At 41.3% G+C, this 23,928-nt stretch overlaps 1 protein-coding gene across 2 annotated transcripts in view; it reads right to left on the minus strand.

Moving 5' to 3' along the window:
• The window catches only part of CCND3 (cyclin D3), a 171,355-nt gene that overhangs the window by 82,482 nt on the left and 64,945 nt on the right, over positions 1–23,928 (minus strand). The window contains exon 2 of one of the 2 annotated variants that reach the window (XM_075853593.1): positions 13,948–14,039. The exons of the other annotated variant lie outside the window; for it this stretch is intronic. The gene's annotated coding sequence lies outside the window, so the exon portion shown is untranslated. The remainder of the gene's footprint in view (positions 1–13,947; positions 14,040–23,928) is intronic. 2 annotated transcript variants of the gene reach the window in all.

Below are 23,928 nucleotides of genomic sequence, written 5' to 3' on the forward strand. Positions count from 1 at the left end.
TGATGACGCCGGCTCAGCTCCTGAGCCAGTGCAATCTTGTCAGCGGCCACGGCAGCCTCTTAGGCGGGGCGGGGCCTGAAAGGTTTCTGTACTTGGCAAATCGGGAGGCTAGTGTTAATCCTCCAGTTGCATTTGCAGCCACCGGAACCCCAGCAATGAAATTGCCGATGAGCTGCAAACCCCTTAAATGCAGCGATCGCTTTTGACCGCTGCATTTAAGGGGTTAATTGCAGTGATCGGAGCAAACTTCGGTCCCCGCCATTACCCCAGGGTGTCAGCTGTAACATACAGTTGACATGCGGGAAAGATGACACGGATGCAGCTTCTGAGCCTGTGTCATCCATTTGTCGTATGGATACAGAAAAATTCGGGAAGCACTAGATTTCCATTACGTATCCATACGACAAATGTCGGGAAGGGGTTAAAATTATACTCTGTAAGCCCTCTACAAGTTATTAACCCATGTAAAAGTGCCTTTAGGCAAATTTTTGTGACTGATTACATCCGTGATTGGTTACGCTGTGATGTTTACTCTTAACTGCCTTAGAATTCGTTTTATGTTTTGTCGAAACTTCCTGCTTCAATCAAGACTGAATTCACACCTTACTCAGCTGTTCTACATAGTACGTGCAGTAGTACAGATTGAGACTGTGATAGCCATAAGACCAAAATGCTCTTTTATTTCTCATGCTCCGTTTATCTTTATCACACATGTATTGCAAGGACACTGTTTAACCCCTTAATGACCAGCCTATTTTAGACCTTAATGAGCAAGCTATTTTTTACGTTTTTCCATCGTCGCATTACAAGATCTATAACTTTTTTATTTTTGCGTCGACATAGCTGTATAAGGACTTATTTTTTTGCGGGACAAGTTATATTTTTTAATAGCACCATTTTCGGGTACATATAATTTACTGATTAACTTTCAACTTTTTGGGGAGGGTATTGAAAAAAACCCCATAAATTTTGCCACCCTTTTTTGCGTCTAGGATTTACGCCGTTTCCTGTGTGGTATAAATAACATAATAACTTTATTCAGTGGGTCACTACGATTGTGGCGATACCAAATTTATATAGATTTTGTATGTTTTACTACTTTTACACAGTAAAAACACTTTTTTCTCAAAATTATTTGTTTTTGTGTCGCCATGTTTTAAGAGCCATCATTTTTTTATTTTTTTTCTCCAATGCAGCTGTATGAAGGTTTGTTTTTTGCCTGACGACTTCTAGTTTTTATTGGTACCATTTTGGAGTACATGCGACTTTACAGGATGAACAGCAAACAGCAATTCTGCCATTGTTTTTTATTTTTATTTTTTATGGCGTTCACCGTGCGGGTTAAATAACATAATAACTTTATAGGTGGGGTCGTTACGGACGCGACGATACCAAATATGTGTAATGTTTTCATGTTTTTGTTGTTTTTTTCATATTAACCCCTTGCGTACCTTCGACGTAATAGTACGTCGCTGGCCGCTTATTTCAGCGCACCTTCGACGTACTATTACGGCGCAGGAATAAACTGTCACTATGTGAAATCACATAGTGACAGAACAGCGGCGGCAGCTGTCATTGACAGCTAACCGTCTCTGCTACCGGCCTGGGGACCAATTAGCAGCCCCCAATGCCGGCGATTGCTGTGATTGGTCAGTCTCTGAAGACTGACCAATCACAGCCGTCTGTGACGTCGTCTGCAGGAGAGGAGAAAGCTCCTGTCACTTTCTCTGATCTCCTCACTTCTGTGAGATACGTGAGGAGATCAGAGAAAGCGGTGTAAAAAAAAACAAACACTTTTTATTAACCCCTTCCCGAAAATGGGCGTATAGTAACGCCCTGAGGATGAAGCAGGCACAGGAGCTGTGCTCGCTCCATCTTCATCGGATGTCGGCTGTAATATACAGCCGACATCCCACTGCAACTACAGCGATCACTGTCCTCTCCGATCGCTGTAGTTTAACCCCTTAAATGCCGCTGTCAATAGCGACAGCGGCATTTAAGTGATTGATACAGAGGGAGGGGGTTCCCTCTGCACCCCATTGCCCCCCCCCCCCCGCGAAAAATCGCGGAGTTCTGATGGTTGCAATGGCAACCAGGAAGCCTAGCAACGGCTTCCTGGTTGCCAGGTACGGGAGCCTATTAGGTCCTGCCCAAGGCAGGACATAATAGGCTCAACTGTCAGTTGTAAAGTGACAGTTACAATACACTGCACTACATCAGTACATACAGAAGTAGTGCAGTGTATTGTGCAGGGGATCAGAAGATCAGATCTTCCAGTCCCCTAGTATGTGTAAAATAAAAAGTGAAAAAAAAGTTTTAGATAAATAAATACAAGTATTACGTAATAAAAACAATAATCGCCTTGTTTCCCTGACCAAGCCCTTTATAATTAGAAAAAAAATGAAAAAAAAGACAAAAACTAGACATAATAGGTATTGCCGCAATTGTATCGGCCTGACCTAAAAAAATATCATATTATTTATCCCGCACGGTGAACACCGTAAAAAAAATACCATAAAAAACAATGGCAGAATTTCCTTTTTTGGTCACGTTGTTTCCAAAAAAATGGAATAAAAAGTGATCAAAAAGTCGCGCGTAGCCAATCATGGTACCAATAAAAACGACAGTGTGTCACGCAAAAAATGTATGTACTCCACACAGATTACATATGCCCCCACATTATAAACTGAAACACCAGTAAAACACTAAACAAAACTACTACCAAGCAAAATCTGCGCTCCAAAAAGCCAAATGGCGCTCCTTCTGGGCCTGGCAGTGTGCCCAAACAGCGGTTTATGACCACATATGGGGTATTACCGTACTCTGGAGAACTGCTTAACAATTTATGGGGCTTATGTCTCCAGTGGTACAAGCTGGGCCCAACGCATTGGGCACTGAAATAGCATATATGTGGAAAATGTCAATTTTCAATCTGCAACATCCACTGTGCACTAATTTCTGCAAAACCTTTGGGGGTCAAAATGTTCACTACACTTGTAGATGAATTCCTTGAGGGGTGTAGTTTCCTAAATGGGGTCACTTCTCGGCAGTTTTCACTGTACTCGTACCTCAGCGCAATGCAACATGGCGTCAAAAACAAATTTTGTAAAATCTCCACTCCAAAAACGAAATTGCACTTTTTCCGTTTAGACCCTTGCCGTATGTCCAAATAGCCGTTTACAACCACATATGGGGTATTTCCGTAATCAGGAGAAATTGTGTAACACATTTTGGGGTGTCTTTTCTCCTGTATTCCTTGTGGAAATGAAAAATTCTGAGCTAAAGCTACAGGTTATTTCACGGACCAATTCTAATAAAATCTATAAAACACCTGAGGGCTCAAAATGCTCACTACACCTCTAATTTAATTCTTTCAGGGGTATAGTCTCCAAATTGGGATCACATCTGGGGAATTTCTACTGTACTGGTACTTCAGGGACTCTGCAAATGCGACATGGCCCCCAGAAACCAATTCAGCAAAATCTGAGCTGCAAAATCCAAATGGTGCTCCGTCCCTTCTGAGCCCTGCCATGGGTCCAAACAGCAGTTTATTACCACATAATGGGGTATTTCCGTAATCAGGAGAAATTGCTTTACAAATGTTGAGGTGCTTTTTCTCCTTTATTCCTTATAAAAATTTGAAAATTCTGTGTTTTTTCCAAAAAAAAGTCTCTTTTCATCTTCACAGACTAATTCCAATAAATTCAGCAAAAAACCTGTGGGGTCAAAATGATAACTATACCACTAGAAAAATTCCTTGAGGGGTATAGTTTCCAAAATGGGGTCACTTTTGGGGGGATTCCACTGTTTAGGTCCCTCCAGGGCATTGCAAACGTGACACGGCACTGAAAACCATTCCAGTAAAATCAGAGCTCCAAAATCCAAATGGCGCTCCTTCCCTTCTGAGCCCTGCTGTGGGTCCAAACAGCAGTTTATTACCACATATGGGGTATTTCCGTAATCGCGAGAAATTGCTTTACAAATGTTGGGGTGCTTTCTCTCCTTTATTTCTTGCAAAAATTAGAAATTTTTACGTTTTTCCAGAAAAAAAGTAGATTTTCATTTTCACAGACTAACTCCAGAAAATATAGCAAAATACCTGTGGGGTCAAAATGCTAACTATACCCCTAGATAAATTCCCTGAGGGGTGTAGTTTAAAAAATGGGGGTCACTTTTGGGGGTTTCCACTGTTTTGGCACCACAAGACCTCTTCAAACCTGACATGGTGCCTAAAATATATTCTGAAAAAAGGAGGCCCCAAAATCCAAGAGGTGCTCCTTTGCTTCTGAGGCCTGTGTTTCAGTCCATTATCACACTAGGGCCACATGTGGGATATTTCTAAAAACTGCAGAATCTGGGCAATAAATATTGAGTTGCGTTTCTCAGGTAAAACCTTCTGTGGTACAGAAGAAAATGTATTACATATGAATTTTGTAAAAAAAAATGAAATTTGAAAATTTCAGCTCTACTTTCCTTCAATTCCTGTAAAACGCCTAAAGAGTTGAACCACTTTCTGAATGCTGTTTTGGATACTTTGAGGGGTGCAGTTTTCAAAATGGGGTGTTTTATGGGGGTTTCTAATATATAGGGCACTCAAAACCACTTCAGAACTGAACTCGTCCCTGAAAAAATCGCTTTTTGAAATTTTCTTAAAAATATGAGAAATTGCTGCTAAAGTTCTAAGCCTTGTGAGGTCATAGAAAAATAAAAGGATGTTCAAAAAACGATGCAAACATAAAGTAGACATATGGGAGATGTTAATTGGTAACTATTTTGTGTGGTATTACCATCTGTTTTACAAGCAGATACATTTAAAATTGGAAAAATCATAATTTCTTCATATTTTCGCTAAATGTTGGTGTTTTTCACAAATAAGCAATATATTTATCGACCAAATTTTTGTACTAAACTAAAGTACAATATGTCACGAGAAAACAATCTCAGAATCAATTGGATAGGTAAAAGCATTCTGGAGTTATTACCACATAAAGTGATACATGTCAGATTTGAAAAAATGGGTCTGGTCCTCAAGGCCAAAATGAGCTGGGTACTCAAGGGGTTAAAGTATTTTATAAGAGAAAAAGTGGGTTTTTCATTTTTTTTTTATTTGGGATCGACTTTATTAAACTTTTTGATAACTTTATTTTTAGTCCCACTAAGAGACTTCACTATGCGATCATGGCCTAGCAAGCATCCACTACAGGCAGACCTGGGGGCCTTTGTTAGGCCCCCGGCTGCAATAGAAGCCATCTGCACCCTGCGATTGCCATTGCAGGGTGCCGGTAGGGTGAGAGAGGGAGCTCACTCCCTCCCAAACCACTTGGATACTGCGCTTGCTATTGAGTGATGCATCTAAGGGGTTAAACGGGTGAGATCGATGTTGAAATACATCCCGCCCGTTAGAGCAGGTGCCCGGCTGTCTTTAGACTGCCCGACACCCACTTTAGCCGGCACAGGACACCCGTGCCGGGCTTATGACACAGCGGGGCTCTGCCATAAGTACCCTTAAGGGCTGCCGTGAAAAGACGTATTTGCCAGTCGTTAAGGGGTTAAATCAAAATCATTGGACTCATAGCAACTCGGTGCTCACTAAGCATTCATAGATAGGTCCACACATTGTGGACATTATGTGCCACCTTATAATTGTTTTACAATCCCACAATTGTCCTGTGGGACATGCCACCCCAATCTTCCTTCTCTTACCTCCTGTCTCACTCCATGGCCAAAAGCTAAAGTTCTCATATTTCATACCTGTCTATAATCAAATGTCTATGCAAAACCCAGTGCTGCAGATACCCACCTACAACTCTTGGGACCTCAACTCACCAATTGCAAGCTATCAAATTCTAGCTCAGCTCAAAAGAGAGAAAATAGATATACCGTAATTTTCGGACTATAGTATGCACCTGACTATAAGACACACCCAGGTTTTAGACAACAGAAAATAGGAAAAAATTTCATATTTTACTTCTTTTACAAAGAAAAAACTATTGGTTAAAAAAAACAAATTTCTTCAGTTTCACCACATTCTGAGAGCCATAACTTATATTTTTCTATTGTTTGAGCGCTGTGAAGGCTTATTTTTTGCGGGACGAGCTGTAGTTTTTATTAGCACCATTTTTTTGGGTACATATGATTTTTTCATCACTTTTTATGTCATTCTTTTTAGCGCTATGGTGACCAAAAGACGATTCTGGGGTTTTAAATTAAAAAAAATTACGCTGTTCACTCTGTGAGTCAAATAATGCTATATTGCAATAGTTTCAGACTTTTACAGACACAGCGATACCAATTTTTTAATTTTTACATTGTGCTTGGGGAAAAATGGGAAAAGGGCTGTTTTTTTAAACTTTTACATTTTTTTTTAAACTCCTGAAAATGTAACTACCTTTTTTTCTTTTTTTTACACATTTTATTAGTTCCCCTAGTGGCTTGTACTATGGTTCTCTGCCTGTCTCATTATAAAACTGTGGATAGTTGAAAGTTTTATATTTTCTCTTGTTATTGTACTGTTGTATAGAAATCACAAATGTTTATTATGCTGCTCTCCTGTAATTGCAGGTGATCTATATTCATGTCACTACATTTGTGTTAAGAAGATGACACACGCAGAGCATTTCTTTATTTGTGAAAGTCGATTTATTGATGTCTAATAGTTCTCTTATTGGTGGGGTTATGTGTTACCCGGCCTGATGCGCACGCGCATGCGCAGTCTTGAGTAAAACTGCGATGCGCCTCTATGGTAACGGCAGACGCCGGAGACTGATGAAATTAGTATTTCCGGTCATGCGCAGTCCAGCGTAAGATGGTGAAGTGCCTCTATGGTAACAACAGACGCCTAAATTTGTTATTCCGGACACGCGCAGTCTTGAATAAGACTGTGATGTGCTTCTATGGTAACGGCTGACGCCGGAAATTGAAGAAATTAGCACTTCCGGACATGCGCAATGAGAACAACAGATACATACGAGACCAACTCTGCCCTTGGAGACTGTTTTACAGGTACTACATTGGCGATCTACAATAGCGTTTCCACTAAATTTGAATATGATGATGTGGGGATATTATGTAGGAATTTTTTCTATGTAACAATGTGTTATGAGTGTTCAGTAAACGTTATTATTGTTGTGGGTATACAGGAAGTGATGTCATATCACAGGTGGTATAAAAGGTGTGCACTGATGTATTATTGCTATGCTTGATAAAGACCCTATTGGGGTTGAAATGTTGCAGTTTTTATGCTTGGTGAATAAATTCTCCATTTTTTGGATAACTGAGTGCTGCAGTCCTTTCTTCTAATATCCTGTGGATATGTCATAAATGTTCTTCATGAGAAAACCACTATAAATGCCGTGCCATTTAACTAAACGACCAGGAACAGGGTGATCGCAGTTCCCGGTCGTTAGAGCAGCGTGCCAGAATCTGACATCTGCAATGTATGGAGGGGGCTCAGCACATCATGGATCGTGAAGGGGTTAAGTAAGGAAGTGGTCAGGGTGCCCGGCGCTGCCAGGTCCCTTGACTGCCAACTATAAGACGCAGGGACTTTTTAGAAAAGTTTATTCTTGCTAAAAACTGCGTCTTATAGTCCGAAAAATACGGTACTACTTCTGCAGGAAACCCACTTCAACCGCAACACTGAATTACGAAAGCGCTTTCTTCAACCAATGGTTCCATTCTTTCTCACCCCCCAAAAGTTTCAGAGGATTGGCAATAGCCATTGCTAAGCACATACCTTTAACTCTACAAGATACCCTGATAGATGAAGATGGCTAATATAACTTTATCAAAGGACTACTGGCAGGAATTCCTCATGACTATAGAAAACCTTTATAGCTCATGCTTTAATAGAAGGCATCCTGATTCTGGGAGGTGACCTAATTGACCCACTAGTACTGCTACTCGACTCTTCCGCAAAGAAGACATACCTTTCATACTGGGAACTGACAATAATTAAAAAACCTCTGCAAATTTTAACATTAGTTGACCGCTGAAGACATCTCCTCTCCATCCTTTAACACTAGACTACACATATTTCTTCGCTCTCCATACCTTTCATCCAAGACTGAACTACATATTAAACACGTTATCATGTGATACAGGTCCACACATTCCCTTCAGTGCACTCAGACCCCCCTATCTTGACCATACATATCTTGCTTAGAAAACAACCACCTTAACCCCTTAATAACCGGCCCTGAAAAAGCCGTAATAACCAGCTACATTTTTCTGTTTTTGCCTCTCTGTGTTTCAGCAGACATAACTTTTTAATTTTTTCGTTGACGTAGCTGTATGAAGCCGTGTTTTATGCGGGAGAAATAGTATTTTTTTTTCTCACAGTTTGGGGATAGAAAAAAATGTATGTTTAAGGCTTGAATATAGGAAAAAGCGATTCTCGGCATCGTTTTTCTTGTTTATTTTTTATCCCGTTCACGTTTCTCGCTAAATAACATGTTAAATTAATTCTTTAGGTTGTTACGGTCGAGTAGATACCTAATATACGTAGGTTTTTTTATGTAATGTAGGGGCAACAAAATATATTTTATGCATAATAATGACCTTTTTTTGGGGACTTTTCTTAAATTTATTTATCACTTCTTTTTTTTTAATCCCTTTAACCCCTTCCCTCTTAAGACACTTTTGACCTTCCTGACAGAGCCTCATTTTTCAAATCTGATGTATTTCAGTTTATGTGGTTATAACGTCGGAATGCTTTTATCTATCCAAGCGATTCTGAGATTGTTTTCTCGTGACACATTGGACTTTATGTTACTGGCAAAATTTGCTCGATATGTTCAGTATTTAATTGTGAAAAACACCAAAATTTTGCGAAAAATTTAAAAAATTAGCATTTTTCTCAACTTAAATGTATCTGCTTGTAAGACAGGCCGTTCTAACACACAAAATTGTTGCTAACTAACATCCCCCATATGTTTACTTTAGATTGGCATAGTTTTTTGAAAATCCTTTTATTTGTCTAGGACGTTACAATGCTTTGAACTTTAGCAGCAATTTCTCACATTCCAATTCAGTTGTGAAGTGGCTTTGAGGGCCTTATATATTAGAAACCCCCATAAAGTCACCCTATTTTAAAAACTTCACCCCTCAAATTATTCAAAACAGCATTTAGAACATTTCTTAACCCTTAAGACTTTTCACAGGAATTAAAGCAATGTAGAGGTGAAATTTACAAATTTCATTTTTTTTTTGCAGAAATTAATATTTAATCCAATTTTCTTTATAACACAGAAAGTTTTACCAGAGAAATGCAACTCAATATTTATTGCCCAGGTTCTGCAGTTTTAGGAAATATCCCACATGTGGCCGTAGTATGCTACTGGACTGGAGCACCGGCCTCAGAAGCAAAGGAGCACCTAGTGGATTTTGGGGCCTTATTTTTATTACAATATATTTTAGGCACCATGTCAGGTTTGAAGGGATCTTGCGGTGCCAAAACAGCGGAAATCCCCCAAAAGTGACCCCATTTGGGAAACTACACACCTCAAGGAACTTATCTAGGGGTTTAGTGAGCATTTTGACCCCACAGGTTTTTTCTAGAAATTATTGGAAGAAGGCCGTGAAAATTTAAATCTACATTTTTTCAAAGAAAATGTAAATTTAGCGATTTTTTTTCTCATTTCCACAAGGACTAAAGGAGAAAAAGCACCACCAAATTTGTAAAGCAATTTCTCCCGATTAAAACAATACCCCACATGTGGTACTAAACGTCTGTTTGGACACACAGCAGGGCTTAGAAGGGATGGAGCACCATTTGGCTTTTGGAGTTCACATTTAGCAGGAATGGTTTGCGGAGGCCATGTCACATTTACAAACCCCTGAGGGGACAAAACAGTGGAAACCCCCTACAAGTGACCCCATTTTGGAAACTACACCCATTGAGGAAATTATTTAGGGGTATAGTGAGCGTTTTGACCCCACAGGTTTTTTGCAGAAATTATTGGAAGTAGGCCCTGAAAATAAAAATGTAGGTTTAGCTAATTATTTCTAATTTCCACAAGGACTGAAGGAGAAAAAGCACCTCAAAATTTGTAAAGCATTTTCCCCCGAGTAAAACAACACCCCACATGTGGCAATAAACGGCTGTTTGGACACACGGCAGGGCTTAGAAAGGAAAGGGCGCCATTTGGCTTTTGGAGATCACATTTAGCAGGAATGGTTTGCGGAGGCCAAAACGCCCAAAAAGGGACTCCATTTAGGAAACTACACCCCTTGAGGAATGTATCTAGGGGTGTAGTACGCATTTTGACCCCATAGATGTTTCATAGAATTTATTAGAATTGGGCAGTGAAAATAAAAACAATCCTTTTTCTTCAATAAGATGTAGCTTTAGAGTAAAAATGTAATTTAATCTACAAACAAAGGAAAAAAGAACCCAACATTTGTAAAGCAATTTCTCCTGAGTACGGCAATACCCCATATGTGGTCATAAACTGCTGTTTGGGCACACGGCAGGGCTCAGAAGGGAAGGAGCGCCATTTGGAGTGCAGATTTTGCTGGATTGGTTTCTGGTCACCTTTGGGAACAAAACAGTGGAAACCCCCCAGAAGTGACCCCATTTTGGAAACTACACCCCTCAATGCATTTACCTAGTGGTGTAGTAAGCATGTTAACCCTGCAGGTGTTTTGTAGAAATTAGTGTGCACTCGATGTTGCAGAGTGAAAATGGGATTTTTTTCTATAGATATGCCAATATGTGGTGCCCAGCTTGTGCCACCATAAGAAGACAAGCTCTCTAATTATTATGCGGTGTTTCCCGGTTTTAGAAACACCCTACATGTGGCCCTAATCTTTTGCCTGGATATTCGATCAGGCTCAGGAGTGAAAGCGTACCATGTAAAATTGAGGCCTAATTTGGCGATTTACAAGTATTGGTTCACAATTGCAGAGGCTCTGATGTGAAATAATAAAAGAAACCCCTGAGAAGTGACCCTATTTGGAAACTACACTCCTCAAGGCATTTATTAAGGGGTGTAGTGAGCATTTTCACCCCACAGGTCTTTTCCATAAATGATTGGGCTGCGGATTGTGCAAATTAAAAATTAATATTTTTCCTAGATATGGCATTTCAGTGGCAAATATGTCATGCCCAGCTTATGCCACTGGAGACACACACCCCAAAAATTGTTAAAATAGTTCTCCCGGGTATGACTATGCCATATATGTGGAAGAAAACTGCTGTCTGGACACACTGTAGGGTTCAGAGCGGAGGGAGCTCCATTTGGATAGCGGATTTGCTTGGTAGTAGATTTGTTTGAGTATTGCTGTTGTTTCCATTTATAATGTGGGGGTACATGTAAGCTGGGCAGAGTACATCAGGGGCATAGTCAGGTGGTATAATAATGGGGTAAAAAAACTATAAAATGATCCATAGATGTGTGTTACGCTGTGAAGCAATCCTTTCTGCACAGGCCGGTGTTGCACTGATATATGTATAGAATAAACCCAAAAGCACTCCAAGGACACTCGACTGTATTGATTTCCAAGGAAGAATTATTTATTTACATTCATTCCAAATGGTATTTTATAGAACAGAATTTATTTAATGCAAGCGATAGGCGTTTATAACGTTTCGGCCCAACCAAGGCCTTTCTCACAATCGCTGAATGAAGTTTTGGAGGAGTATAATGGTGTATCGGCGTCTGCCAGACGCTCCACCCTTCAAACAGAAGAAATGTTCCCCTCGGACCTGCACAACTGCATATTTTTTATTTCCTGACTTATTGGAGCCATAACTCATTTTATTTTTTCATAGAAGTAGTGGTATGAGGGCTGTTTTTTTGCGAGACGAGCTGTAGTTATTATTGGTACCATTTTGGGGTACGTGCAACTTTTTGATCACCTTTTATCCTATTTTTTGGGAGGCCAGATAACCAAAAAATCGCAATTCTGGCATAGTTTTTTTCATACAGCGCTCACCATGCGTTATAAATTACATGTTAACTTTAGTCTGAAGGGTCAGTACGATTCCAGCAATACCAAATTTATAGAATTTTTTTATGTTTTACAACTTTTCGCACAATAAACTTACTTTTGTAAAAAGAATGTATTTTTTTCTGTCGCCAAGTTGTGAGAACCATAATTTTTTAGTCAACGGAGCTGTATGAGGGCTTGTTATTTGCGAGACAAGCTATAGTTTTTATAGGTACCATTTTTGGTTAAGTGCGACTTTTTGGTCACTTTTTATTCCAATATTTGTAGGGCAAAGTGACCAAAAAACAGAAACTCTGGTATAGTTTTTTACGTTTTTTTTACACTGTTCACCGCGTGCAATAAATAATATAATATTTTGATATCTCAGGTCACGGCGATACCGAATACCTATAGTTTATTATTTTTTTTCAATAATAAAGGACTTGATAAGCGAAAAAGGGCGATTGTGTTTTATTTTATTACTTGAAACTTTTATTTTTTTCACTTTGTTTACACTTTTTTTTCAAGTCCCACTAGGGGACTTGAAGGTCCAACTGTCTGATGTTTTTTTTCTAATACATTGCACTACCTACGTAGTGCAATGTATTAGATCTGTCAGTTATTCACTGACAGCAAGCCGATTAGGCTTAGCCTCCCGGCGGGGCCTAATCGGCTTCCGTAATGGCAGAGCAGTAGGCCATTGTGTCTCCTGTTGCCATAGCAGAAGTCGCCAGTCCTGAAGGCCTGTCGGGGCTGGCGATCTGCTAGCAACCGCTAAGATGCAGCGATCGCTTTCGATTGTTGCATCAAAGTGGTTAATGGCAGGGATCGGAGCTAGATCCATTTCCTGCCGTTACAGGTGGATGTCAGCTGTAACATACAGCTGACCTCCACCGCTGATGACGCCGGATCAGCTCCTGAGCCGGCGCCATCTTGCCGGCTGCTACGGAAGCCGATCAGGCTCCGCCGCTGGGCGGATCCTGACCGGCTTCCGTGCTAGGCAGACCGTGAGGCCAGTATTAGGCCTCCTGTTGCAATTGCAGCCACCGGAACCCCGGCAATTTCATTGCTGGGGTTCCGATGAGCTGCAAACACCTTAAGTGCAGCGATCACGTTTGAGCGCTGCACTTAAGGGGTTAATGGTGGGGATCAAAGCTAATTTCGGTCCCCGCCATTACAGCCGGATGTCAGCTGTAAGATACCGCTGAGATCCGGCAATGATGGCACCGGCTCAGCTTCTGAGACGATGCAAAACATTTGGCGTATGGATACGGCAATTTGCAGGAAGTCATGGCTTTCCATGGCGTACCCATACGGCAAATGTTGGGAAGAGGTTAAGGGATAACTTTACTTACAACTTTATTTTTGACTTATAATCTATTAGCATACTCCTGTATGCTAATATATTACACTGTCACTATGACACATAGTGTGCCCTAACAGCAGGCAAACTGAACAGACAGCCTTGGGGTACTTTCTAGGTTTCCCCAGGCTTTGAAAACATCACCAGGTCTCCTATGACGAGATCAAAGAGGGGAGTCCCCTTTGATCATGCAGCGGTCACGGATCGCAGCGATCACAGAGTTACGGGGGTTACGATCAACAGCTGGGGTCGTAACATTTTCTGACCCCAGCTGTATTTAGCAGGCTGCTCTAAGTTCAGGAGCTGTAAGTTACTGCTCCTGTTTAGAGGATGAACGCTCACAGGACCGCTCATTAGACTCTTCTACAGCGATGCCAAAAGACGTCGCTGTAGACGAAGCACCTGCACCGCCTGCCATCAAAATACGGTGGGCGGTCGTTAAGGAGTTAAATTCACAGTGTGAGCAGTGACGGAGTGACCTTTAAAACAGCTGATCGGCGGGGGTCACAGCAGTCGGACCCCGAATGATTAGATATTGATGGCCTATCCTATAGGATAGACCACCAATTTTTAGGGGCTAGACAACTAATTTAAGAAAGGCTGCACAGCGAAACGTCAAATATCTACAAGTGGTGAATAAACTAAAAAGTTACCTTTGAAATTGAAGTCGGTGTGTTGTTGCCTGCTTGTTCTACAGGTAAAAAACAGGCCCACAAGTAGAGTGTTTCTCAAACCAGGTAAAACACTATAATAAACAGAGAGCAGGTGTTTGGCAATGGCAAAAGCTGGGCACCAAAATGGCATATCTGTGGAAAATTACAATTTTCACTCTGCAATATGCACTGCACATTAAAGAGGCTCTGTCACCACATTATAAGTGCACTATCTCCTACATAATGTGATCGGCGCTGTAATGTAGATAACAACACTGTTTTTTATATTGAAAAACAATCATTTTTGCTAATTTGTTTCTTAATGCCCAACTGGGCGTTTTTTAACTTTTGACCAAGTGGGCGTTGTAAAGAGGAGTGTATGACGCTGACCAATCAGCGTCATACACTTCTCTCTATTCATGTCCATTTGTATTCAGCACAGCGTGATCTAGCGAGATCATGCTGTGCTGTCACATACACCCACATTAACTTTACTGAAGTGTCTTGACAGTAAATAGACATCACCTCCAGCCAGGACGCGATGTCTATTCACAATCCCGACACTTCGGTAAAGTTTGTGTTTGACTTAATCGCTGCAGAGCGTGATCTCGCGTGAATGTCTGGCTAGTAACCGCACTTTAATTCCAGTGCTACACAATGGATGATACAGCAGTCTGCAGCTGCTGATCTTGAGTCACATTGTGTCTATGAGACATACACCTATGTTACAGTCACGTATACCTCATTTAACCCATTCCCGCATTTTCACGTACATGTACGTCGGGGAATGAAGCCTGTTGCCGCATTCCCACGTGCATGTACGTGATGGAGATCGCGCGGGCACAGAAGCTGTGGCTGTGTGTGACTGACAGCTGAGCTCCCTCTGCAACTGCCGGGATTGAAGAAATCTTCAATCTCAGCCGTTTAACCCGTTAAATGCTGCAGTCAATAGCGACCGCGGCATTTAAATCTATTGACAGAGGGAGGGAGCTCCCTCTGTCACCCATCGGCGGCCCACGAATGCGATCTCAGGCTGCCAACGGGTTGCCATGGCAGCCGGGTATCTAACAAAGACCCCCAGGCCTGCCCTGGCTGTTTGCCTATTATACCGTGCCAGATGCATGGCATAATAGATTGCCTGTCAGTTTCACACTGACAGGCAATAATGCTTTGGTATACTAAGTATACCAAAGCATTATATATGCGATCAGCAGATCGCATAGTGAAGTCCCCTGGTGGGACAAAAAAAAAAAAATGTAAATCAGTTAAATAAAGTTTGTGAAAAAAAATAAAACTAAATTACAGTGAAAATCAAATAAAACTACTTTTTTTGCCCAAAAAGTGGTTTTATTTAGTAAAAGTGACAAAACAAATAACACATACACATATATTGTATCCCCACGATCGTAACAACTTGACCAATAAAATGAACACATTAATGAAACCGCCGGATGAACGGTGTCCAAAAAAAAACGCAAAAAAACAACGGCAAAATTTTCTCTTTTCTCCCATTCCCCCCCATAAAAAATGAAATAAAAGTTAATCTATAAGTCCTATGTACCCCAAAATAGTACTAATGAAAACTACACATTGGCCCGCAAAAATCAAGCCCACATACGGCCACATCGACGGAAAAATAAAAAAATTGCAGCTCTTTTAATGCGGCGATGCAAAAACAAGTAATTTTTTTCTAAAAGGCTTTTTATTGTGCAAACGTTGGAAAACATATAAAACCCTTACATATTTGGTATCCCCGTAATCGTGCCGACCCATAGAATAAAGTTAACATGTTATTTACGCTGCAAAGTAAATGGCATAAATTTATACCGTGAAAATTAATGCTGGAATAGCTGCTTATTTTCAATTCTCTCCTAAAATAAAGTTAATAAAAGTTAATCAATATATTATAAGCGTCTAAAAATGGTACAATTACAAAATACAACTCGTCCCGCAAAAAACAAGCCCTTATACGGCCATGTCGACTAAATAAAAAAAAAGTTCCGACTCTTGGAATGCGACCGTGAAAAAACAAAAAATAATCCTTGGTCATTAACGTGCAAAACGGCCCGGTCCTTAAGGGGTTAAGTGGTGTGCTAGCCAACTTTGTGCAACTTTTAACCCACTATATGTTGTATGTTTCCATTGTGGCTCTTTTAACTTGACTATTAAAGGTTATATCTATTCAATCATTCTATTGGTAGTTGGGAATAGGATTTATTGTGCTTTGGCACATTTGTTTTTCTTTTGATATAATCATTACCTGTCAACTACCAGGGTCTCTTTCGTTATTTTCTCGGTTATCCCACAAATCCTTTCATACTAAAAGTCCTGAAATGCTGTTAATAGCTGTTTTAAAGTGTTTCAAGCATATAGAAATATGTTTCTCATCTCTTTTTGCTTATGTGTCTACCTTGGTGCTGCTGCTAATCTGTGCTGCTGGGGGAGGGCTTCTAAACAGAATTAATCTCCTTCCCCCTCTGACAGCTGAGATAGAGTCCCTTTTTATTTTCCCTGAAGAAGTCACTGCTTTTTCCTTTGACAAGCAAAAAAGAAAGCTCTTTCTATTGGCTGCTGGTGTTGCCAAACTACGTTACTAAATGTCTTAATTGCTTACTAAATAAATTTTTTTAACAGTATGTAAATGAAAAACATTATTCATTTTTTATGATCTATGCAATGAATATGATATTTAATGGAGGGACAACCCATTTCACTTAAATTAGTTGCGATACAAAAACCCTAAGTGTAGCCCAAAGTGTACCTCTCATTTCAAAAAGGAAAAAAATGTGTTAGTCATAAAATGATGTCACAATATATTTTGACTGCTTGTTCTACCTTTTAAGCCCGTTTTTTCTGGACTTTTCCTCATGTCTATGTATTGTTTGATCCATTCAGACTCATTGATCCTGATTGGCTGAGGGGGCGGTATCACACTGCGTCTGCCAGTATAGCGTCCGCGGACGCCGCTACCCTTAGTTCCCACAATTCTCAGCATCGTCTTTACTGATTTAACTAGCAGAGAGTACTTCAGGAGGACCACGGAAGCGTGCATACTGAGCAGGACAAGAAGAAATATGTATTCACAGCAAAGGAGGGTGCTGTACCTAAATGTAGAACACCAAGAAAATCCCTAGAGTATTCATTGTAAATATACATCCCTATTGATGTATGATGTCTAGAGGGATAGGGGCATCCAGGCCCATAGTAGACACGGTGGTAACGGTGAAAAACCCCACTAAACGAAACATATACCTAAAGATAGGAGTCTAACACACCAAAAATCAATTAAAAAGATATCAATTTATTGACTCGAATATAAAAGCCTAACAAACACATTAAAAACATAGAGATGATTGCCACAGTGCGGATAGACAACCAGAATTTGCAATACAAAAGAAAGCGCTGTATGACAAAGAGAGGCAGGACTATATAATACATAGTAAGAGTATACCTATATGTGTAAATAGGTGTACAGATGAACTAAGAAGCCTACTCCCCTATTAAGAATTGGAACTATACATTGAAAAATAATTGCAGCAGCCAAATGTATATGAGCATCGTGTGTTTCAGTCAGGGCCGCCATCAGGAATTTCTGGGCCCCATACAGCCAAGATGTCTGGGGGTGGACAACGGAAATTGTGGCACTCACGTTTGTACGTTATTCACATTAACTGATTTTGGTGCTGATTTCAATTACAGTGAAGGAAACCATGGAGCCGGCAGTGACCGGTTAATGCTGCGGATTTTGATCTATTTAGCTAAAACGTATCCGACTGTATGGCATATAGTGGGATACGTCACCCGGGGAATGGCCCAGGGGAAACTCCTGAAGTCACTGCCCATGAACAGGGCTGGAGCCTTCTACTAGCGCTCTGCCCAGGGACTCTGGCACTTTTCCTTTTGTCCATATACGTAAAGTGACATCCGAAGCTTTGCAAAGCCTGAGTACACGGCCGGAGCGTCGGCAACACTCTGGCCAGGGATTCCGGCCCTGGAGAATCCCCTGATGTCACTTTACATATATGGACAGTGATGTCAGGAGCTTTCCCAGGGACAATGTCCACGGGTAGATCACTTGTGATGCTGCCTGGGGACTACGGAATAACAAAGTCTACTACAATATTCCATCCTTCAAAAAGAAGGTAAACCGACGTCTACCAGCCCGACGGAGGCTAAAAGGACATAATGGAGCCCTGTGAATTATCGTCTACGTTGTTTATACTGTAAGGTAGGAGATATCCTGACGTACACGATAAACTTAGGGCTACAACACGATGGGAAGGGGGAAGGGAGGGGGAAGCACTTGTGAGGATGTAAGGAGCACTAATGTTTCGCTCTTACGTTGCCATTAAAGTTCAATGTGTTTTTCCACAGCAAAAATCGGAGGCTTTCCCTTTGATTCCTGGCGCAGATGCTAGTAGCGTGTAGCAGATCCGCACGAGAATAAGGCCCTGTTCACACAGAGTTTTTTTACCACATTTTTTTCAGCGGAAACCACAGCAAAAAACGTTTGAAATCGCCTCCTATTGATTTCAACGGGAGGCGAAGGCGTTTTTTACCCGCGCGAGAAAGAAGCGACATGCCCTTTCTTCAGGCATTTCCGTCTCTGACCTCCCATTGACATCAATGGGAGGCAGAGAAAGCCTGAAGGAATTTCAAGGCAGATTTTTCTGCCTGCAAAAAGCCGTGTGAACAAGGCCTAAGTCCCATTGTCATTCAAAGTTGCTCATCCTCGGCTTTTCCATGTAATATAAGTCGCATGCTACTTATTGCTGTGGCGGATTTCTTGTCATGGTGCGAAAAAAAATACACGTGGAACATTTTTCACAGCCTGTGAACTGGGTTCCGGAAACCTCATATGCATAGGATGCAAAATCATCGGCATGTCATCGGGATCCGTATCAAATCCAACAAGTGTGAACGGGGCCTTAGTGGGAGTTAAAAAAATCTCTGTTAGGCCAAATGCACACGATACTTATTACGTGCAAATTTGTCGCGGGTATTTTCGTGCGGCAAATCCGCAGTGTAATACAGGACCAGCAAAATAAATGAGATCAAGAAATCTCATTTACATGTCGCATTTTCTGCACAAAAATTGACCTGCGGTGCGTATTTGAAAATATGATACATGTCACTTTATCTTGCGTTTCCGCTTGTGAATTGTTTCTGACTAGTTTAAAAAATAATAAAAAAATCTGCAGCATAAAACCTGCACCTATTTACGCATCAAAAAGTAAAAACCGCACCTAAAAACGTATCAAAAAACGCACTAGCACGTGCAGATATTACCTGCGGAATTACCTGCGGTTTTGATGCGGATTTTGTGCACCAAATTCCTCAACGTGTGCGTTACAGAATTTGCTGGAGATTTACAGCGAATTAACCCTTGTAAAGGATGAAATACGTTACAATTCTGCAACATTGGGGTATGTTCACACAGCTTATTTTCGGCCGTTTTTTTGGCCGTAAACGTCCGAAATATCAGAAGCAGAACGCCTTCAAACATCTGCCCATTGATTTAAATGATAAAAAAACGGCTTTGTGTTCCGATTCTTTTTACAACTGCCGCATAAAAAAACGGCCGCGAAAAAGATGTGCAGGTCACTTCTTCAGACGTTTCTGGAGCCGTTTTTCCATTGACTCTATAGAAAAACAGCTCCAAAAACGGCCGTAAAAAACACGAGTTTGCTTAAAAAACTTCTGAAAATCAGGAGCTGTTTTCGCTTGAATATCTCCGTATTTTCAGACTGTTTTTGCTAATTGTGTGAACATACCCTAATAGGCATGCAGCTTATTTAACCCCTTCCCTCCTCAGCCATTTTTTGGATTTTAACTTTTGTTTTTTCCTCTCCACCTTCCAAAAGCTATAATTTTTTTTACTTGAGGGCTTGTTTTTTGCGGTGCAAGTTGTAGTTTTTCATGGCACCATTTATTGTAACGCATAATGTACTGGGAAGCTGAAAAAAAAAATATTTGTGGGGTGAAATGCTGCACGTGCATGGGGTTTTGACAAACCCCATTCACATGAGTTAGGGCTTATACAGATTAACGTGTTAATCGTCCGTGTGAAGGAGGTTTTTTTTAATGGCCGTCACACGGCTGCATGTATTTCTATGGGGTTATTCACACGGTTGTTGTTCTAACAGACCGTGTGAAGAGCCTGTAAAAAAATAGGACATGTCCTATTTTTGTGCGTTTTCAGGGATCCCTCAATAGACTCAAGTCTGTGAAAACGGGTCCCGCACGGCTGCAAATCGGCCACGAAAAATGGCCGTTCTTTCACACACGTTGGTCTGAATATCACCTTAGGCCTTATTCACACGAACGTGTCCGTTTTGCACGCGCAAAAAACGCTGCATTTTGCGCGAGCAAAAGTTCAGTGTGGCATCTGTATATGGTGCGTGGCTGCGTTACTCTGTTTTGATGTTACAACAGAGTAAAGGAGGGGCTTTTATGTTTCCCTTCACTTCTTTATCTACTGTAGCGCGAATCACGCACGTCACCCGGAAGTGCTTCCGTGTGCCGTGCACGATTTGCACGCACCCAATGACTTCAATGGGTGCGTGCTGTGTCGAAACACGGGCAAGTATAGGACTTGTCGTGAGTTTTACACAGCGCACATACGCTGCGTGAAATTCACTGACAGTCTGAACGGCCCCATTCACTAACATAAGTCTGTGCGACGCGCGTGAAAATCACGCGCATATCACGCACGTATAACACGTTCGTGTGAATAAGGCCTTATATTGTAATTTGTAGTGAATTTTCGGTGCGCAATCCGCACCAAAAACAGGAGACAAATAAGTGGCCTTATTCAGACGTCCATGTTCGGTCTGCGATATACGGACCGTGTATCGGCCATATTTCCCGGACCGACCACAGTTCAGGGAGCCGGATTTCTAGCATCACAGTTATCTATGATCATAGTCCCTCCCTTCCCGTGGGAATACTGTCCCCGGTCCCGTACTGAAAGCATCATTACAGTATGAGACAGTATTCCCGCGGAGAGGCAAGGACTCCCAGCAACACTGATAACTATGATGCTAGGAGTCCGGCTCCATGAATTGTGGTCAGCCTGGGAAATACGGCCGATACACGCTCCGTATGTCACGGACCGAACGCGGCCGTCTGAATAAGGCCTTAGTCTAGTTACACAGTGCAGTGAAATCCCATTTTTTTGCCACAATTTTTGCTAAATCGCGGCAAAAACGTGATTTGACCGCACTGTGAGAATATAGCCTAACAGCACTTTTCATGTTTTGTATCCTTTTTTTATGCAATTTTCTTAATTGCGGCACAAACCACACGGTTTTGCCGTGATTTTTAGATATCTGCGCCGGCAAAAAAAACGCTAGGAAAATGAAAAAATACCAAAAAACATTTTAATCAACTTTATACATTCTAAAATGGGGTCAGGGGGATGGGAAGCAGGATGGATAGGGGAACATACTCACCAGCCTGCAGGTCCGTTCGGCAGTGTAGAGGAGCTGGGGGGCGGGATCTCCACACGGAGCTTCAGCACATGCTGCATCTTCCCCGTCCAGTGAAGCTACAACAGGTATGCAGGGGGTGACGCGAGTATTGCTAGGGGGGTGCCGCGAGCGTTGCTAGGGGGTGCCGGGGGCGTTAGTAGGGGCGGGGCGCGAGCGTTGCGAGGGGGGGCCCGTGAGATTTGCGAGGGGGGGCCCGTGAGCGTTGCGAGGGGGGGCAACAGTCCGAGGGGGGGGCGACGGCAGCCCGGCGGGCCCCTTTACTTCATCCATGTGGCCGGGCCCCCGACGGGAGTACCAGTAATACCCGCCTGATGGCGGCCCTGGGTTCAGTAAATGATGTAACAATAATAAATACACCATGTTTAAACTCTGCACAATGAACAGAATATCTTACCCATATCAGGAACCACACTGTCTGGCGCCAAAAAGTTGCACCAGTCACACTGTGGCAATTATCTCTATGTTTTTAATGCGTTTGTTATGTTTTTATATTTGATTCAATAAATTTATATATTTTTTATTTATTTTCGGTGTGTCAGACTCCAATCTTTAGGTATATATAAAGCAAAGGAGTGGGGGTATACGGATTTTACTAGGCAACGGTCCACACAGGATTTGTATACTGGGGGAATGCAACATAGCAACACGGGATAGATAGGTGAATATACTGGTTGCAAAGAAAAAAATGATTATTATACTATAATAGGAAGTTAAAGATGCACAATCGATTATAAAATTAAAAAAAACATTTAATGATAAAGACAGGTTGCAAAGTAAAAAATGATTATTATACTATAATAGGAAGTTAAAGATGCACAATCGATTATAAAATAAAATAAAAACATTTAATGATAAAGATTCTTTAAGTGTATGTTAGTGTGACTGTATATATGTTTATGCATCGGTGAGTATATGTATATATATATATATATATATATATGCATACATCTTCATGTGAATGTATATGTGTATGCATGAGTATATATTTGGGTGACTATATACAGAAAGTGTGCGTGCATATCTAAGTTTAAGGTCACTAATGATGTTGGCACCTAGTAATAGTAATGGCACAATTTAGATATACTGAGCCTTGAAATATCTGACACGTAACTATGCCAAGCTTCCAAATACAGACAGGCCCCTTAAATTCTGCCTTCTGATTGGACAAAATTCTGAGGCGTTAATATGACTAAGAAAGATAAGTTATCTGGTGCAGCAAAGAGAAAATAGAGGGATGCAGAGCACTGTGAGAAAGAAAATACCTAAGGGCCCATGCACACGAACGTGCTTTTGCGGCCGTAATTCCCTCGAAAATCCACGGGAGACATGCAGCCCCATTCATTCCTATGGGGCCATGCACACGACCGTGGTTTCCACGGTCCGTGCATGGCCTGAGAGCCTGGACCGCAGAAAGAACGGACATGTCTTATTATGGCCGTGTTCTGTGGTCCAGGCTTATTGAAAATAATGGCGGCGGGCGGCTCCCAGCTGACACTCCGTTGCCGGCCGACCCGAAAATCGCGGCCGTGCACATGGCTACGGTCATGTGCATGAGGCCTTAGGCTTCGTTCACATCTAAACCATAGGTTTCCGTTTGCATCAACATTGAATTCGAATGTGACGGATCCGATGAAAATGATTTCCGTTTGTCACCGTTGTTTAACCCCTTCCCTCTTTGGCCACTTTTGACCTTCCAGACAGAGCCTCATTTTTCAAATCGGACATGTTTCACTTTATGTGGTAATAACTCCGGAATGCTTTTACCTATCCAAGCGATTCTGAGATTGTTTTCTCGTGACACATTGGACTTTATGTTACTGGCAAAATTTGGCTGATACATTCAGTATTTAATTGTGAAAAACACCAAAATTTAAATGTATCTGCTTGTAAGACAGGCAGTTATACCACACAAAAATGTTGCTAATTAACATCACCCATATGTCTACTTTAGTTTAGCATCGTTTTTTGAACATCATTTTATTTTTCTACGACGTTACAAGGCTTAGAACTTTAGCAGCAATTTTCAAGAAAATTTCAAAATGCTATTTTTACATGGGCCAGTTCTGTTGTGAAGAGGCTTTGAGGTCCTTAGATATTAGAAACCCCCAATAAGTCACCCCATTTTAAAACTGCACCCCTCAAAGTATTCAAAACAGCATTTAGAAAGTTTCTTAACCCTTTAGACATTGCGCAGGAATTAAGGCAAAATAGAGGTGAAATTTACAAAGTTCATTATTTTTTTCCAGAAGTTCAGTTTGAATCCATTTTTTTTTTGTACCACAGAAGGTTTTACCAGAGAAATGCAACTCAATATTTATTGCCCAGGTTCTGCAGTTTTAGGAAATATCCCACATGTGGCCCTAGTGTGCAACTGGATTGAAGCACCGGCCTCCGAAGCAAAAGTAGCACCTAGTGGATTTTGGGCCTACTTTTTATTAGAATATATTTTAGGCACCATGTCAGCTTTGAAGAGGTCTTGTGAAAATAA

The sequence above is a fragment of the Rhinoderma darwinii genome, chromosome 2 (genome assembly GCF_050947455.1).
Source record: "Rhinoderma darwinii isolate aRhiDar2 chromosome 2, aRhiDar2.hap1, whole genome shotgun sequence".
NCBI classification, from domain to species: domain Eukaryota; kingdom Metazoa; phylum Chordata; class Amphibia; order Anura; family Rhinodermatidae; genus Rhinoderma; species Rhinoderma darwinii.